A 15,923-nucleotide genomic window follows, 5' to 3' on the forward strand; every position below is an offset into this window, starting at 1 on the left:
TCATGTCTTCATTCCAAATGAATCTCATACTACTCTCACTCCCTGAGTTCCACCAAAATGGTTTTCTCTTTCTTCTGCAAAGATACACAATGCTTTCCTGTCTCCAGGCCCTTGAAATTGCTGTCCCTCTGTCGAACATACCCTTCCTTCAGTTCTTCCCAAGGCCAGCTGATTGTCACCCTTCAAACGTGCTCTCCCTTCAGTTCTTTCTTTAATCTCAGCTTCGATAGAGACCCTTCCCCAGAGCATCCCAAGTATAGTAGCCTCGCCTAGTTACTCTCCATGTTATCCATGCCCCTATATTCTTCCGAGCATTTACAACTACCTACGACTGTTCATGGATTTATATGCTTGTCTGACTCTCCCTAAGATGACTCACACTAAGGTGCAGTGCCACGAGGAGGAATTTATATCTCTCTTGCACCACCATTTTTGCAGCACCTTACCCGATGCCGGAAAATAGTATATGAGGAAGAAATATTTGCTGAATAAATAAATAAATGGATGAATGTTGTTTGTTGTTAGATGCTGTCGAGTCAGTTCCAACTCATAGTGACCCTATGCACAATAGAACGAAACACTGCCCAGTCCTGAGCCATCCTTACAATCATTGTTTTGCCTGAGCTCGTTGTTGCAGCCACTGTTGTCAATCCACCTCGTTGAGGGTCTTCCTCTTTTCCACTGACTCTGTACTCTGCCAAGCATGATGTCCTTCTCCAGGGACTGATCCCTCCTGACAACACATCCAAAGTATGTAAGCTGCAGTCTCACCATCCTTGCTTCTAGGGAGCATTCTGGTTGTACTTCTAAGACAGATTTGTTGGTTCTTTTGGCAGTCCATGGTATATTCAATATTCTTTGCCAACACCACAATTCAAAGGCGTCAGTTCTTTTTTGGCCTTCCTTATTCATTGTCCAGCTTTCACATGCATATGATGCAATTGAAAATATCATGGCTTGGGTCAGGCACACCTTAGTCTTCAAGGTGACATCTTTGCTCTTCAACACTTTAAAGAGGTCCTTTGCAGCAGATTTACCCAATGCAAGGTGTCTTTTGATTTCTTGGCTGCTTCTTCCATGGCTGTTGATTGTGGATCCAGGTAAAATTGAAATCCTTGACAGCTTCAATCTTTTCTTCGTTTATCATGATGTTGCGCATTGGTCCATTTGTGAGGATTTTTGTTTTCTTTATGTTGAGGTGCAATCCAAACTGAAGGCTGTGGTCTTTGATCTTCATTAATAAGCACTTCAAATCCTCTTCACTTTGTTGTGTCACCTGCATAACACAGGTTGTTAATGAGTCTTCCTCCAATCCTGATGCCCCATTCTTCTTCATATAGTCCAGCTTCTTGTATTGTTTGCTCAGCATACAGATTGAATAGGTATGGTGAAAGAATACAACCCTGATGCACACCTTTCCTGACTTTAAACCAATCAGTATCCCCTTGTTCTGTCCAAACAACCACCTCTTGATCTACATAAAGTTTCCTCATGAGCACAATTAGGTGTTCTGGAATTCCCATTCTTCGCAATGTTATCCATAGTTTCTTATGATCCACACAGTCGAATGCTTTTGTGTAGTCAATAAAACACAGGTAAGCATCTTTCTGGTATTTTCTGCTTTCAGCCAGGATCCATCTGACACCAGTAATGATATCTCTGATTCCACGTCCTCTTCTGAAACCGGCCTGAATTTCTGGCAGTTCCCTGTTGATATACTACTGCAGCCATTTTTGAATGATCTTCAGCAAAATTTTGCTTGTGTGTGATATTAATGATATTGTTCTATAATTTCCACATTTGGTTGGATCACCTTTCTTAGGAATAGGCATAAATGTGGATCTCTTCCAGTCAGTTGGCCAGGAAGCTGTCTTCCATATTTCTTGGCATAGACGAGTGAGCACCTCCAGCACTGCATCTGTTTGTTGAAACATCTCAATTGATATTCCATCAACTCCTGGAGCCTTGTTTTTCGCCAATGCCTTCAGAGCAGCTTGGACTTGATGATTGTGGGAAGCTATATCTTAGTTTCCTTATCTGTAATTTGTGTACCCTAATAATATTTTTCCTATTGAGTTGTTGTGAGGATTAAATAAAATAAAATAAATAGCATAAAGACTAGCAAAAAAAAAAAAAACTGTCAATAAATATTCCTTGTTTTTGCTTTTGTTTTTTATTGCTTTGACATTTTAATCAGGAATATATTAGCTATTCCTGTACTTGGTATTGAAGATAATAGCTACGAGTCTTGTGGTGTTGGCATCATGTTTTGCCAGAAAAAAAAAAAAAAAATCTGTGAATGGCAGCAGATGTTTCTTAGTCCTAAAAAGTCTCCAAAAAGGCCAGAGGCCAATGTTAACTTTTAATAAATAGAATTTTCTCGTTCTTCCTTTTTTTCTATTCAGCTCTTTACCTGATGGAGAAAAACTTTTTTGCTGACAGGGAGCCTATGACCACGTGGTAGGAATGTTGTGAAGGACTTCTGAATTAGGAGGAGGTGGGTGGGTGGTCAGAACATGAACTTCAGCCTGATGGATGCTCATTGTCCCTGAGAAATCTCTTCTCAGGAACACCTGCAGTGTCTCCTGGAAGTTTTCATCCTCCATGTAATGAAAAACCCATGTCTTCGTAATAGAAAATCAGGCACATAAGTTGCATAGTTTTTCTAATAAGACAAACTTTCCCCACATTCAGTTGTTTAATTAAAAAATATGACTTCTCTAGGGGAAAAACAACAACAACCTTTAAACATTAAAAAGCAGGGTGTTGTGAAAAAAGTCTGGTGGAGATTTACTCCTAAAAAGTAAGATTTAAACATTTTTTGTTGCTCAGTCATATACTCAAGAGGCTTTTTAAGTTGTTGGTGTGTTTTGTAGTTCCTACAACCTTAAAATTTCAAAAATTAGAGTGGAACACATAAACATACATATCCTAAGCATTGGTGAGCTCAAATGGACTGGTATTGGCCATTTTGAATGGGGCAATGATATGGTTTACTATGCTGGGAATGACGACCTGAAGACAAATGGCGTTATATTCATTGTCAGAAAGAACATTTCAAGCTCTATCCAGAAGTACATAGGATAAGTATCCTCAGTGATAGGATAATATCCATATAAGAAAGACCAGTCAATATGACTATTATTCAATTTACGCACCAACCCCTAAAGCCAGAGATGAAGAAATTGAAGATTTTTACCAATTTCTGCAGTCTGAAATTGTTCAAACATGAAATCAGGATGCATTGATAATTACTGGTGATTGGAACCCAATAGTTGGAAACAAAGAAGAAGGATCAGTAGTTGGAAAACATGGCCTTGGTGATAAAAACAATGCCTTAGATTGCGTGATAGAATTTTGCAAGACTGACAAGTTCTTCATTGCAAATGCCTTTTTTCAACAACATAAACAGAGACTATATGCGTGGACCTGGCCAGATGGAATACACAGGAACCAAGTCAACTACCTCTGTGGAAAGAAATTATGGAGAAGCTCAATATCGTCAGTCAGAACAAGGCCAGTGGCTGATTGCAGAACAGACCATCGATTGCTCACATGCAAGTTCAAGTTGAAGCTGAAGAAAATTATAACAAATTGATAAGAGCCAAAGTATGACCTTGAGTATACCTCACGTGAATTTAGAGACCACATCAAGAAGAGATTTGACCCATTCAATGCTAATGACTGAAGAACAGACAAATTGTGGGAGCACATCATACGTGAAGAAAGCAAAAAAGTCATTTAAAAGAAAGGAAAGAAAGAAAAGACCAAAATGGATGTCAGAATACACTCTGAAACTTGCTCTTGAACGCTGAGTAGCTAAAGCAAATGGAAGAAATGATGAATTAAAAAAGCTGAACAGAAGATTTCAAAGGGTGGCTAGAGAAGACAAAGCAAAGTCTTATAATGGCATGTGCAAAGACCTGGAGACAGAAAACCAAAAGGGAAAAAAATTCTCAGCATTTCTTAAGCTAAAAGAACTGAAGAAAAAATTCAAACCTTGAGTTGCAGTAGTGAAGGATTCTATGGGGAAAATATTAAACAACGCAGGAAGCATCAAAAGAAGATGGAAGGACAAAGAGTCACTATACCAAGAAGAATTGGTTGATGTTCAGTCTTTTCAGGAGGTAGGATATCATCCAGAACCAATGGTACTCAAGGAAGAGGTCCAAGCTGCACCGAAGGCATTGGCAAGAAAACAAGGCTCCAGGAATTGACAGAATACCAACTGAGATGTTTCAACAAATGGATGCAGCACTGGAAGTGCAAACTCATCTATGCCAAGAAATTTGGAACACAGTTACCTGGACAACCAACTGGAGGAGATCCATATTTATGCCTTTTCCAAAGAAAGGTGATTCAACTAAATGCAGAAATTATTGAACAATATCATTAATATCACACAGAAGGAAAATTTTGCTGAAGATTTTTCAAAAGTGGTTTCAGCAGTACATCAACAGGGTACTGCCAGAAATTCAAGCCAGATTCAGAAGAGGGTGTGGATATCATTGCTGAAGTCAGATGGATCCTGGCTGAAAGCAGAGAATACCAGAAAAATGTTTACCTGTGTTTTATTGACTGTGCAAAGGCATTCAAATTATGGTTAGCATAACATAACAAATTATGGATAACATTGTGTAGAATGAGAATTCCAGAACACTTAATTGTGCTCCTGAGGAACCTGTACATAGATCAAGAGGCAGTCATTTGAATATAACAAGGGGATACTGCATAAAGTCAGGAAAGATGTGTGTCAGGGTTGTGTCCTTTCACCATATTTGTTCAATCTATATGCTGAGTAAATCTGAGAAGCCGGACTATATGAAGAAGAATGGGGCATTAGGATTAGAGGAAGACTTATTAACAACCTGTGTTATTCAGATGACACAACCTTGTTTGCTGAAAGTGAAGAGGACTTGAAGCACTTACTAATGAAGATCAAATACCACAGCCTTCAGTATGGATTATGCCTCAACATAAAGAAAACAAAAATCCTCACAACTGGACCAATAAGCAACATCATGATAAATAATATATTGATGCTGTCAAGGATTTCATTTTACCTGGATTCACAATTACCATACATGGAAGCAGCAGCCAAGAAATCAAAGGACACATTTCTTTGGGTAAATGTGCTGCAAAAGACCTCTTTAAAGTGTTAAAAAGCAAAGATGTCACCTTGAAGACTAAGGTGTGCCTGACCCAATCCATGGTGTTTTCAATCGCTTTATATGTGTGTGAAAGCTGGACAATAAATAAGGAAGACTGAAGAAGAATTGATGCCTTGAATTATGGTGTTGGCGAAGAATATTGAATAGACCATGGACTGCCAAAAAACGAACAAAACAGGAAGAAGTACAGCCAGAATGCTGGATGGCAAAAGTATGTCTCACATACTTTGGAGCTGTTGTCGGGAGGGATCAGTCCCTGGAGAAGGACATCATGCTTGGTAAAGTAGAGGGTCAATGAAAAAGAGGAAGACTGTCAAGGAGATGGATTGACAGCAACAGTAGGCTCGTGCATAACAACAATTGTGAGGATGGCACAGGGCCGGGCAGTATTTTGTTCTGTTGTACACAGGGTCGCTATGAGTCAGATCTGACTCAAAGGCACCTAGCTACAGCAACAACAGCAATGACTTTACTAGATTTATCGGCAGTTCATTGGTATGTTTATTTCATCATCATCAAGAATATTAATTTGCAGCAATGAACAATGTTTCCATGTCTGTACCAGGAATAAAAGAGTTTACATCCTGAAGTGAATTTAGGAAACAAATTTAATTTTAGGAGGAAACCGAACCTCTACCAAATTGCTATATTTTGTTCCTGGGGGCAGGGGAAGAGCAGTGTCTAAAAATTCAAACACAAAATCGTCTGAAATTTTGATAACTCAGACAGTGGCTGCTGTTATAGGAAAAAAAATTTTTTGAACATATAAATATAAAGAAAACCACAATGAGGATAATTATCATATTTAGGAGAATAAACTATAAGCATTTTAGAGTTACCTCAAATATAAGTAATTGGCATTCTAATAAAAATTATTTCTACTAGATAATTAAGAAATATTCAAGTTCCTCTGTGTACTAACATATTGCCTTCCTAATTAAGGGAACTTACCAGCTACTAACCAAAAGCTTGGAGGTTCAGGCCTACCCAGAGATACCTCAGAAGAAAGGCCTGGCAATCTATTTCTGAAAAATCAGCAATTGAAAACCCCATGGTTTTGCTCTGACACACATGGGGTCTCCGTAAGTCAGAATGGACTCCATGACAACTGGCTTCTGATAGATGTAACAGGGCATTCCAAAGAAAACAAATTTCCTTTCCTCATGGGAAAACAAAGTCTTTGTTCAACATTTATTGAGTGCCTACAGTGTGTGCAGCACTGTGCTAAGGGTTGGGGGAATATGAAGTTATAATAGATTCTGCAGCCCTCAGGGAATTTAGTTTAATAAGGGAGATGAAGTAGCGGCACAATGATACAGTAAGACAAGTCATATTAGTCTTAGAGTGGTAACAAAGTCAAGTTTTATTGTTCAGAGAATGGCCAGATCACCTTCAGATCTTGAAGGGATCAAATGAAGATTTATGTCAGAGAATAATGAAAAGTTTCTTGGAAAGGTAAGCAATTGAATTTGAAGAATGAGTAGTTTTTGGATATGAGCGGATAATGGAGAAGGACATTTTAGTGTGAGGAAAGAAGATTAGCCAGAGTACAAAACCGAAACAAACCTGTTGCCCTCGAGATGATTCTGACTCATAGCGACCCCATTGGACAGAGTAGAACTGCCGCATAGGTTTCCAAGGAGCGGCTGGTGGATTCAAACTGCCAGCCTTTTGGTTAGCAGCCAGACTCTTAACCACTGTCGTGCTAGGGCTCCAGCCAGGGTACAGAAATGGAAAATGAGGGATGCTTTTCAGGTTATTAGAATGCAATTTGGTTTTATTGTTGGGTGTCCTGAATTAAGGAGTGTGAACTGTATCTAGAAGGCAAATGGGGGCCATTGAAGGTTTCTGAGCAAATGAGCGGCCCCATTAGAGCTGTTCCTTGAGAAGCCTCCCTCAGGCACTAATTCACAGGACCCCTGGAGGTAGTAAGTGCTGAAGGTAGGGATCCCAGCTAGTCAGTGCACACGATATTCTGTTGGAAGGAGGAAGAGGCCTGAGTTAGGGCAGAAGAATGGAAATAAGAAAGGAGAAGCAGAATACAGGACAAAAGTAGTTCATGACTTGGGAACTGAGTTGATGAGATGTTTCAAAGTCTGTGAAATTAAGCCTGGGTCATATAGAGAAGATGGCAGAGACATAGAAAGGGGAAAGTTATAATTTGCTCTAGCTAAGGTGCTGACCATTTTTGTATGAGCTTGGTGACAAATACCAAATCCCTCCTCCATAATTAATTTAGTTCACAATCTCCTTTGTAGTACTCGGAACCCTGGTAGTGCAGTGGTTAAGAGCTTAGCTGCTAACCAAAAGGCTGGCAGTGTGAATCCACTGGAAACCCTATGGGGCAGTTCTACGCTGTTCTATAGTGTCGCTATGAATTGGAATTGACTCTATGGCAATGGGTGGTGCTGGTGGTTGTATGTAGTACTCACAATGTGCACAGCACTATACAAAGCAATTCTGTCTCATAATTCATTTAATCCTCATAACATCCCTCTGATTAAGGGTACTATTGCTAACCCATTTTAGAGGTGGGGAAACTGAGGCAAGAAAAGGTTAATAACTTGCCCGGGGTCACACAGCTAGTAAGTGGCAGAGACAATTTTCTACCAAGGCAATTTGGCTCCAGGGTCCTCGTCAAAGCTTGGATAGTCTCATGGCCAGCTTTTGGAGTCCTTTAGATACTGGCCTTATCTTTTATTTTTTAATCTCTCATATGTTTAAAAAAAGCCTAGGGGCTCTGAGCATGGATACTGTAATTGAATGTAATGCATCCAACTTACTCCTAAAAGAACAAAGATTGGAAAATTTCCACTAGCCCAAGGCAGTTTGAAAAATTGTGCACATTCTAAATGAGGCAGGAAGACAAGGCTGAGATCACTCCCAGCCCGCAGTGGGCTGGGAACCTTCACAAAGCAGCAGGAATGTACTTTGTTCCTGAAGGCTGGCCCAAAATAAAAATTGCCTGGGAGCATTTTTTAGAGACAATGTTAATTCCTTGAAGATCAAACCAAACAAAATGGCAAGCTCATAGGGAACTAAAATTTGTCTCCTTCTCGTTACAGAGGATTGTGCATTTGTAGTGAATGTTTTTTTATTGTTTTTACATTTGTTTTTATAAAACAAAATATTCATAATGACTTAGTTGTAAATTATCAGTCAACCAAAAAAACCAAACCCAGTGTCATCGAGTCGATTCTGCCTCATAGCGACCCTATAGGACAGAGTAGAACTGCCCCATAGAGTTTCCAGGGAGTGCCTGGCGGATTTGAACTGCTGTCCCTTTGGTTAGCAGCAGTAGCACTTAACCACTATGCCGCCAGGGTTTCCTATCAGTCAACAGCCCAGGTAAATTGACTTTTTGGTTATTTTGAAGTTCAGTTGCTCTTATTATTCAGTAACTAAAAACTTTTCTGCTTCTATTACCCCACTAAGTAGGCCTGGTGACACAACAGTTAAGTGCTCAGATGCTAACTGAAAGGTTAGCTGTTCAAACTTACCCAGTGGCTCCGGGGGAGAAAGACCTGGCAATCTGCTCTGAAAAGATTACAGCCTAGAAAACTCTATGGGGCTGGCCTACTCTTATCAGTGGGGTTGCTGTGAGTTGAAACTGACTTGACCGCACCTAACAACAACATTACTGCACTAATATCTTCATTTTAGTAAATATCTAAATTATTCTTTTGAAAACTAAGCAAAAAAAAATCTTACTTTTTTTTTTAATAGTTCACCACTAAGCACATAGCCCAAGAGCACAAACTTATGTGTAATGGGTCCGAGAGTAGTTCATTTCTTGGTTCCTTTTTCACATGCACCATATGAATAGTGAACAACAATGATTTGCATGAAAAATCTGTTCAATGATGGAAAAACAGAATGCATTGTGGTTATGAGCTCTCAATTTTGTGTATCAAGAAATGGATTCTAACCCCATCTGCCCCACTTGTTAGGTGAGCCAGTCTTCCTCTCAGTACAATGAATGTCGGGCTCTTGGGGCAGGGTTGTTGTATAAGTTAAATAAATTGATGTATATAAAACACTTGGTTTGGAGCCTAGAATGGAGTAAGACATCACATAGTAGCTGCTATTCGTTATTTATGTCACAGGACGTTGTGTTCTGTTGTTTGACTCTTCTCACAAGGAATTTAATATCCAAATTCATCCCATGTAAAAAAAAAAAAAAAATTTTTTTTTTTTTTTTCTCGTGTTGATATCACATGAGTGACCCCAGAGAGCCACTGGTAGGGCTGAATGGGGAAAATAAAAATAATATTCAGCTTGTAGCTGCAGAGGCCTGGTATTTATTTAGGTCTGGGCTGTTGTCTGGTACCCTTTAATCAGGCCAACCTGGTGCTTCACCAACATAAAACTACTTCCTCCCAACGTTTTCATTTGCAGAAACAAGAAGACCCTTGAGGCCAAAAACTGGCTATTTATTTTTAAAAGTTTTAAAATAAAAGCAATAGTGTGAGGCTCTTGCTCCAGCTTTCTTTCCGAAACGACCCTTGACAGGAACTGGAAATAGTTCTTGTCAATGCAGCTATTATCTCTTGTGACCGAACGGGATGTGGGAGGTCAGGTGGAATTTCTGAGTTCTTTGTACGTAGGACTAAAATACCATTTAGTTAAAATAAATTATTGATTTTTAAATCAAATAAAAATATTGAGTGAAACAAGAGGGTACTGTACTTGAATTTTCCCTTATTTGTAAGAACTGTTTTTCACTATTTTATGAATAGTGGGGGAAAAGATGGGGCATAAATAATAAAAACATGTTTGGGGCTTCATGAAACTCAGAGAAGCAATTACAGGGCAGTCTGAAAAGAAGCTTAAATTGCCATCATTTCCCAGGAAAATAAACAACCCTCTTTCTTGCCTTATCAGGTAAGCAAGCTGACAAAACACTTTAAAACCAATTTCAGAATACTTAGTTCCCCTTTTTGCTGGTGGCCTGTGTGTGAATTTCAAGTTATTCTTTCCATATGCCAGTGCTTTCTCCTCTTCCTGGGAACAGGTGCATATGTTTCCTATGCAGTACTTCAGGGCTTGGGTTTGGGGAAAGTTTTAAGGGCAAGACAAATGACTTTTTTTAAAATTGTAATTTAGATGATGGTTTATAGAACAAACTAGCTTCTCACTAAACAATTAGTACACATATTGTTTTGTGACATTGGTTGCCAATGTCACAACATGTCAACACTCTCCCCTTCTCAACCTTGAGTTCCCTATTACTAGCTTTCCTGTCCCCTCCTGCCTTCTTGTCCTTGCCCCTGGGCTAGTGTGCCCATTTAATCCTGTTTTGTGGGCCTGTCTAATCTTTGGCTGAAGGGTAAGCCTCAGGAGTGACTTCAGTATTGAGCTAAAAGGGTGTCCTGGGGCCATACTCTCAGGGTTTCTCCAATCTCTATCAGACCAGCAAGTCTGATTTTTTTTTTTGTGAGTTAGAATTTTGTTCTACATTTTTCTCCAGCTCTGTCCTGGACCCTCTATTGTGATCCCTGTCAGGGCAGTCAGTGGTGGTAGCTGGGCACCATTTAGTTGTGCTGGACTCAGTCTGGAGGAGGCTGTAGTGCTGGTGGTCCATTAGTCCCTTGGATGAATCTTTTCCTTGTGTCTTTGTTTTTCTTCATTCTCTCTTGCTCCAGATAGAGTGAGACCAGTGGAGTATCAGTGGTTGCTCACAAGCTTTTAAGATCTTAGACACTACTCACCAAAGTAGGATGTAGAACATTTTCTTTCAAACTATATTGTACCAGTTGAGCTAGATGTTCCCCTTGTGTCTTTGTTTTTCTTCATTCTCTTTTGCTCCAGATAGGGTGAGACCAGTGGAGTATCAGTGGGTACTCACAAGATTTTAGGATCCTAGACACTACTCACCAAAGTAGAATGTAAAACATTTTCTTTATAAACTATATTATGCCTGTTGAGCTGGATGTTCCCCAAGACCATGGGCAAATGACTAGCTTTGCTGTAAGGGAAATAGAGAATCCAGGGTACATATTAAAGCAGAATAATGACAGATAGTTTTAGCAGATCATGTGTTGATTTCCTTTAGGGATTAAGAGATGACACTATTTGCGGTCAGTGTGTTGTTGCTTTAATACCTGCAAATAAGTGTCCAGGACTTGGGAGTAAATAAAATAAAAGGATGAGTAATGATCACATTACTTTCTTGTTTAAATTTCCTACAAAACTCCAGTTGCTTTCAGAGTAAACTCCCAAACGCACAGCATGAGAATCAAAGGTTTTCTTCCTCTGGTCTTTACCTGCTTATCCAGTGTCATTACTTTTCTTTCTACCCTTGAACCGTGTGTTTCAGCTATGCAATGTCGTTGTTGCTGTTTGAGTTCGCCCCAATTCGCAGTAACCGCATGCACAGTGGGATCGGACCATTGTGATCCATAGAGTTTTCATTGGCTGATTTTTTTTTTAATCACCAGGTCTTTCTTCCTAGTCCATTTATTGTGGAAGCTCTGCTGAAACCTATTCAGCATCATAGCAACACACGACCCTCCACTGACAAAGGGGTGGCAGCGGCACATGAGACACACTGGCTGGGACTCAAGCCTGGGCATCTCATGTGGAAGGTGATGATTCTGCCCCTGCACCACCGCCGCCCCCGCAGTCACACCTCAGAAGTAGCAACATCACTGTCCTACAACAGAAAGGTGCCTCTCTGTCTTTGAGTTTCATGCTCCTTTTGTCCAGAATGTCCCTACCTTTTTATTTCCTAGGCTAATTAATAAATCATCATTTAAAACTCATGCTACTCAGCCTTGAATCTGGGTTGGGTCCACCTCCTATGTGCTTTCAAATACCCCTTATTTTTGTCAAGCATTACATGCATCACACCATACAGTAATGCTCAGTTTTACTGTCTGCATCTACCTCCAAAGGCATCCCTGGGTGACACAAATGGTTAAGCACTCGACTACTAGCCAAAAGCTTGGCTGTTAGAACACACCCAGAGGCCCCTCAGAAGGTAGACCTACTGTTCTGCTTCTGAAAGGTCACAGCTGAAAACTCTATGGAGCATAGTTCTACTCTGCACACATAAGGTCACCATGAGTCGAAATTGACTCGACAACAATATGGCAACCAACAACATCTAGCTCCAACCCCTGACTTTGATTTAATTAGAGTCAGTTGGGGCCTGTCAGTGATATATTTTAAAAGCTCCCCGGTGATTCTGGTTTACAGCCAGGATTAAGACCCACTGAGCTAGTTCCGTGAAGACAGGGACCCTTGACTGTCTAGTTCATAGCTGTACCCCCTTTTCTAGCACAGTGCTAGAAACACAATAAATGCTCGAGAAATATCCGTGAATCAAATGTCTTTGCATACCCAATGCTTGGTAAAATGCTAGGTATAATTGTTTGTTGAGTGAATGAATGAATGAATTTGTTAAATTCTACAGGGAATACAGTCTTCGCTTTTAAAAGTTATGGTTAAATAGGAGGAAAGGGAATTGGAGGAGCACAGCAAAAATTCTGATATAATCACTCATACACATCAATGATAAAAATATTTTCAGTGATTGTAATGATCTCTTATTGGGAATATCTCTTATTGTGGGGATCTGTCTTCTTCCTGAATATAAATCTTTCCAAGCGGTTTGGCAGATGTTCAGTTGATTGAAGATTTGAGCAAATTCTGTTTAAGAGCTTCAGAAAACTGCTTAAATCTTCTGAGGTCATTCCAGACCGTTTGCCTTCCTCTGTTATGCACTGAAGCAGGAAATGTTTTCCTCCTTTTGGAAATGAGCAATTCAAGGCCCTGGTAAAGAATGCACACAGTACAACATGCTATCAGCTCCCTCCAGCTATTTGCCATGGCCTTTTTCATTCTTAACGAGGTTGGGGACATTGAGTTCTTTTGGGTACCAGTTATGGTTTTATATATAAGACAAAACAAACACTTCCTCTAGGGCTTCACAGGGTAACTTCTCTTAAGTCTTATCTTGCATTTTTCTTCAATTAAAAAAGGAAAAAAAAAAAAAAAGATTTACTTTGAGAGAGGACTGCCATTATAAGGTTATGCTATAGTCAATACATTTGACTTCTTTGTTTTTTTTTTTTTTTTGAGACAGGTACCCATAAAACACCTCACCTTAACTTCCCTTCTCTTGGCTTCACTTATTTTTTATACTTGTGAGAGTGATCATGGCCCCCACTCAAAAAAAAAAAAAACACGGTTATCTGAAAACAATAGTACCTTAGTCATTGCAATTCTTAAGGTTTTGTTTTAAAGGGGTTGTTTGGAGCTGCTGTAGTCTGACCTGAGTCATGTCACACTGTGCCAGGGAAGCTAAGGAATTAGACTCTTTCCAAAGGAATGGTTGTTATTGTAGAGAATCTCCAGAATGAAACACATAGTTGGTGCTAAGTGAACATGAACTTTGCCTTGAATTTACTGTCTGAACAAGAAGAGACCATGATCTTTTAAGCAGCATGCTTAGATAGAACTTTTTGTACCAAGTAAATTTTCTTTTGGCAGAGTTTGCCAGAGAGACCACCCTGGGGATACGGGAAAACCATGGGATTTGGAGTCAGAAAGACCTAGGTTTAAATCCTATCTCTAACAAGTACTATGTGAATTGGGTAAGATATTTGACCTTTTTGAGACTCAGGTTTCTCATCTATAAAAAATAAAATGACCTACTCGTAGTATTGCCATGAAGATTAAAGGAGTTACGATATGGTCTTGCCATTGGATGGCATGGAATAGGCCTATTTCTGCTTTCATTTCCTTTGCTTGAAAATGTATCAGTGAATTTCATTGGCCAATCTATGCAGGTATTTCTTTCCTTATCTGAAAAAATGCAGTGTCATTCATTCTGTCAGATGCACATTTGATTTAAAAACAGTAGTTAGAACTGTGCTATACTCCATACAAAGGGAATTAGATAGAGTGTCTTCCAACTACCTAAGCATTTATTATCAATATAGAGAAACATATAAACAACAACAAACACTTGAACAAGTTAGAGTAGAAGTGGGATAATGGAAAAAGCACAAAATTTGGAATCCGATGACCTAGTTCCTAATTTCCAATTCTGGCGGTGAGATGTGAGGCTCAGCTCTTTCATTTATAAAATAGGAATAATTATATTAGCTTTTTTTTTTTTTTACCTTAACAACGTTTAGAAAATCAAATGGTATAATGTTTGTAGGAGGGCAGTGGTAATTCAGTGGTAGAATTATTACCTTCCATGCAAGAGACCTAGGTTCAATTCCCAGCAAGTGTACTTCATGCACAGCCACCGTCTGTCTTTTAGTGGAGGCTTGTGTGTCACTATGATGCTGAGTAGGTTTCAGCAGAGCTTCCAGACTAAGATGGGATAGGAAGAAAGGCCTGGAGATTTCCTTCCAAAATTCAGCAATGAAAGCCCTGTGGATCATGACAGTACAATTTGCAACCCATCATGAGGATGACATAAGGCCGGACAGTGTTTTCTTCCATTGTGCATGGGGTCACCGTGAGTCAGGGGCAACTTGATGGCAGCCTAACAACAAAGTTTGTAGATAGATCTACCTTGAAAATGATGTAGCAAAATACCCACATTAATTACTGCAAACAGGTTGTGTTTCTTTTCCTACTGGTTAAAAACGAAATATTTAAGAGTGGGTAGTATTATGCTGCTAAAGTAAAAGAGATGAACAGAAGATTTCAAAGGGCAGCTCAAGAAGACAAAGTAAAGTATTATAATGACATGTGCAAAGACCTGGAGATGGAAAACCAAAAGGGAAGAACATGCTCAGCGTTTCTCAAGCTGAAAGAACTGAAGAAAATGTTCAGGCCTCAAGTTGCAATACTGAAGGATTCTATGGGGGAAAGTATTAAACAACATAGGAAGCATCAAAAGAAGATGGAAGGAATATACTGAGTCACTGTATCAAAAAGAAATGATCAATGTTCAACCATTTCAGGAGGTAACATATGATCAGGAACCAATGGTACTGAAGGCATTGGTGAAAAATAAGGCTCCAGTAATTGACAGAATACCAGTTGAGATGTTTCAACAAACAGATGCCCTGTTGTAAGTGTTCACTTGTCTATGACAAGAAATTTGGAAGACAGCTACCTGGCCAACCGACTGGAAGACATCCATGTTTATGCCTATTCCCAAGAAAGGTAATCCAACCAAATGTAGAAATTATCGAATGATTATTATTATTTTTTTTTATCATTAATATCACTTGCAAGCAAAATTTCCTGAAGATGATTCAAAAGTGGCTGCAGTAATGTATCAACAGGGCACTGCCAGAAATTCAAGCCAGATTTAGAGGAGATCATGGAACCAGGGATATCATTGCTGATGTCAGATGGATCCTGGCTAAAAGCAGAGAATGCAAGAAAGATGTTTACCTGTGTTTTATTGACTATGCTAAGGCATTTGATTGTGTGGATCATAACAAATTATGGATAACATTGTGTAGAATGGGAATTCTAGAACACTTAATTGTGCTCACAAGGAACCTGTACATGTATCAAGAGACAGTCATTTGCACATAACAAGGGGATACTTTGTGGTTTAAAGTCAGGAAAGGTGCATCACGGTTGTATCCTTTCACCGTACCCTATTTAATCTCTATGCTGAGTAAATAATACGAGAAGCTGGACTATATGAAGAAGAATGGGCATCAGGATTGATGGAAGACTCATTAACAACCTGCGTTATACAGATGACACAACCTTGCTTGCTGAAAGTGAAGAGGACTTGAAGTGCTTACTGATGAAGATCAAAGACCA

This window comes from Loxodonta africana, chromosome 1 (genome assembly GCF_030014295.1).
Source record: "Loxodonta africana isolate mLoxAfr1 chromosome 1, mLoxAfr1.hap2, whole genome shotgun sequence".
NCBI lineage: Eukaryota > Metazoa > Chordata > Mammalia > Proboscidea > Elephantidae > Loxodonta > Loxodonta africana.